This window comes from Penaeus monodon, chromosome 3 (genome assembly GCF_015228065.2).
Source record: "Penaeus monodon isolate SGIC_2016 chromosome 3, NSTDA_Pmon_1, whole genome shotgun sequence".
NCBI lineage: Eukaryota > Metazoa > Arthropoda > Malacostraca > Decapoda > Penaeidae > Penaeus > Penaeus monodon.
Window position 1 is genome coordinate 38,785,064 of NC_051388.1, and position 5,000 is coordinate 38,790,063.

Below are 5,000 nucleotides of genomic sequence, written 5' to 3' on the forward strand. Positions count from 1 at the left end.
ATTTGTATGTATATTGTGAGTGTCTGTGCCTGTGCATTTATTATATGTGCACACACGCACACACGTGTGTGTGTGTGTTATTTCTTTACGTTTATCGAACTATCTATCTATCAGAAACTTTGTCTGTCTATTAATGTGCGTATGTGCGGCACATAAGGTTTATGTAACTATTAGAAACAATACATAGATATATATAAAGTGTATGCAGCATGAAAGATTAGTCATGCATAAAGCTGCACGCAAATATGTAAATGATTGCAATATATTTAGATATTCAATGTATTTTATACATGGATACATATTTCTAACATAAAATGGGATCTTTATAACATATTCAAGCAAATTCTGATTATCTTATGCATGTTTTTTTTACGTTAACGCATATTTGGTTTAGACTTGTATCAAATATAGTGTATAAAACAAATCCAATCAATCTTAATGTGTCAACCATACTATGGAAAAAACTGAAATTCGGTATCCAAATATTCATCATGGGACACAGCATGGCTATCAAAACCACATATCATGTTAGCGACGAATTATCCGCGAAGTTAGAACAAACTAGATAACTGACTCAATATATTTGTGTGTGTGTATATATATATACACATATATGTGTCTATATGAATATATATATATATATATATATATATATATATATATATATATATATATAGAGAGAGAGAGAGAGAGAGAGAGAGAGAGAGACGAGAGAGAAAGAGATAGAGAAAGACACACACATACATATACACACACACACACACACATATATATATATTATATAATATATATATATATATATATATATATATATATATATATACATATATGTATATATATATATATATATATATATATATATATATATATATATATATATATATATTATGTGTTGTGTGTGTGTGTGTGTGTGTGTGTGTTGTGGTGTGTGTGTGTGTGTGTGCGGTGTGTGTGTGTGTGTATATATATATAATATATATATAATATATATATATATATATATAAATATATTATATTATATATATATATATATATTATAATATATATATATATATATATATATATATATATATATATATACAGGTAAGACTAACCCAGTGTTTGCAAATCCGTGAGCTCGCTCATTTGCGTGTATGAATGCACACACACACATATTTGCACATCCTCCCTATGTGTGTGTGTATAAACACACACACACACACTACGCATGGTTTTGCAAATGATGGGTTAGTCTTCCGTAGATGCAAGAGTGGTGCCCGACTGCTGCCTTCTAGTTCAGTCCATGTATGGTCAAAGGCCATCAAAACAATCTACATGGTTTTCGCTTGCGACCTCGTTCTGGCAACTCCTTCGACGCCGCTGGTGCCAAACCGTATGGTCTATGCCGCTCCTTTGGATCCATCGGCTGCGTGGAGAGAGAAAGCCTGCTGCATGGGCAACAGCTTGCTCCTCACATTCTTTCGCTCAGGCGGTGACTTGGGTAGAGCCAACAATGCCATAGTTAACATCAGTTGATGATACATATACACATATATGTGTACAGTTGCGTAATTATATTTGGGTACACCTGCTGGGTCCCACTTTTGCACATCCGACAACAACATCGATGAAAACATGGAGTAAATAGTATTTTCATGAACGAGGCGAAAACTCTAGGCTGTTTGTAACAAGGAGTGTGGTTGGTAGAATATAAATGACTGACAAGTATATTAGTATCAGTTTTTGAGAAGCCACGTAAGCCATTTCATCTTTCATTTTATTCAAACAAGTGATAACAAAGGATGTAGTATTAGCTATCATCGACTTCGTTGTGGGATTTTTTTTTAAACTGCGATTTTTTGGAATTGTTTGTTTATCGACATGGTGACACCATTTCCCCCTTCTTTCAACACAATAAGTGTCAATTATAACTGCATATTTCTTGAAACTTGAAAATGCTACATACTCTAAAATTCTGTGTACGACAACTGTATCAAATAAAATTCTTCAAATTCGCTTCTACCTTTCTTAATGCTTTTCGTAGCTGTGCCATCTATGAACGGCTAATCGAACTAATGGAGTGATTTTTTTTTTTTTTTTTGCCTGACCCAAACACTAAAACAGCGATTTAATAAACCAAAGCATGCTACATTATATTTTTCACTATAGAACATCAGCTGAACGAAAAACCGCAGTAGGGCTATAATGAATATGAAGAAATTTTCATTGTGAGTGTATGTGTATGTGTGTGTGTGTGTGTGTGTGTGTGTGTGTGTGTGTGTGTGTGTGTGTGTGTGTGTGTGTGTGTGTGTGTGTGTGTGTGTGTGTGTGTGTGTGTGTGTGTGTGTGTGAGTGTGAGTGTGTGTGTGTGCGTGTGCAATGTTTATAGAAATACAAAGTCAACATTTGGTGATGAGTAGCTAAACAGTATGTATAATTCTTCTCGATTATTCTGGATATTTTTTTTTCTTATGCTAAAATCTGCCCGAAAATTTTCGCTGTTATTACTCCTTAAGTCGTGGCGTTTCTCTGAGGAGTCGCATTCGATGAGCTGAGCGAGAAAATAGATGTTTGCTTGTTTCAACTCGAGCAACTACAGCTGAGTGATTCCAAGGAGGGTGAAAAACAAGTCTAAAAACTTACTCTCAGTAAACCGTGCTGTGTTATCTGATATCTTGAAAGAAAATTCTTGTTCATTCTGATGAAATTTAATCTCGCTCTCAACTTTTATCTGACACGCAAACTTTTTTTATATCCCTTGTATTTGTCAGCGCATGTTAAAACTTTGATACATTAATAGTTATGATAGAAATACTTATTTCTCGTGTGTGAAAGTCATCTAAACGCTTATTTGTTCACCTGGAACTTGAATAGTTTGAAGAAAGAGGAACCATCTAGAAAATAAAAAACACGAAATCGTATATTTGATGCTCTTTATGATAATGAATTCCTGAATATTCATTTCGCGGCAAATCCTAAGAATATGCTTAACAAGAAGGAAAATATGCCAGATGTATATGACGTCATAATGACACATGGGAAGTCTGAGGTGAAAACGAGGCTGCCAGGCTGACACCTTCTTCAAGATGGACGCAAGGCAATCTGAAATTGCAAATAGAGGCCGCATCATTGGGATGAGGGAGAGTAATTTCTCTCCCAGTGAAATAATCAGAGAGCCGGATACCACCCGCTCGATGGTATACATCTTCATCAATGCAGCTAAAATTCGTATAAAGACCTACAGCCCCCGTTAACAAGCCGCGCGGTGAAGAAAACGACTACATGCAGATGGGATTCATCTCAGAGCGTCATCGAAGAGAGGTTGAACAAGCGACATTGCCAACATCGCCTCCAGTTCACCTAGCAGTGTGTGCAGAACACAGGGGGGAGCTCTATTGCTAGATGAGAAATAACAAGTTCAATTTTTGATAGAGATATATGTTTATACATGATAGTGCCCTATACGTCATATTTTATGTTCTGATTATCTACCATCATTTAGTGTTCAGCTGTGACAGACGACCTGTCTATGAAACGGCGAGGAGTGGCCACGTGACCAAAAATAAATGGGGTGAATTTTTACGCATGGCGTTGGTGAACTCGCCGAAAAAGTAGGGAGATTTAGTATAGACAGATATTTTGAAACTGTTAGAAGAAATATTCCTTCCATCAGCACGTTGATATCCTTTGGTCCTTCCAAGCAACAACAATATTCGTTTGCAGGATAACTGCCCAATATACATGTTCCGGCTAATAAAAGAACCTGCCAATAGCTGATAGATCATGCTAAAAGGGAATGGAAAGCGTCATCTCAGTCTCGGGGATTAGACAAGGTTTTGAATAGCGATCGATTGTTCTTGTTTTAAGTATGGCTGCCCCCAGTACTGGTCTTTCTTTTCTACAAGTATTACCATTTTTCTTTTTACAGTTAAACCGATAGTAAAAATATCTTCAAAATTAATAAGCCTCTTACCAATTATTCGATTTACTGAATCCCCCTGCAAAGAAAGAAAGAAAGAAAGAAAAAAAAATATATATATACTTGTTTATGTATATGTATCTATATCCACATTTTTTTTCTGTCAACTACATGTTCCGGTATTTTACGCGAGAAATGGTTCAACATGTGTATTAACTATAAAATGATTCTAAATAAAATTCAGTTGTTCTAAAATGATGATATAGCATATTTTCTGTTTACTGAATCAGTGTTTGGATCTGAAGAAAAGAAAACGAGTCATTTTATGAATTCAAAAATATATGAGGATAATATATGAAAGTATTCCATTTTTATCTACACCTACGTATATATTGTAAATGGATGTGCATTGACGGACAAAAGAATATGAAGATTGAATAAATAACAAATAAAAGTATAGCGCGAGATGAACTGCACATTTAATCAGAATAAGATTTTTTTTTCTTTCTTTTTTTTTGGGGGCTTTTGATGTACAGCCACCCAGCTAGTAGTTCCTCGAGTTGAAACAAGCAAACGTTTATTTTCTCACTCGGCTGTTCGAGTGTGGATGCGACTCCTCAGAGAAACTTAGGGAATAATGATTCGAAAACTTTTGTGAGATTTTAGCATTAGAAACGAATTATGCATAATGTTTCGTTACTCATCACCAAGTATTGACTTAATATTTCCACAGAAGCCACACACACACACACACACACACACACACACACACACACACACACACACACACACACACACACACACACACCACACACACACACACACACACACACACACACACACACACACACACACACAAAACACACACACACAATGATAAAGCGGTTTGCGTCCAAATTATTATATCATATAATGAATATGTATAATATTTTCTGTTTATTTAATCAGTGTTAGCGAAAAGAAAAGAAAAACTAGTCAATTCATTAGTTCGATTAGCCGCTACTAGATGGTGTAGCCACAGACCACGAGAAGCATTTACAAAGGTGTCAACGATTTGGCAAACATTTTTATAGGATTTAGCTGCCATACATAGACATATAAA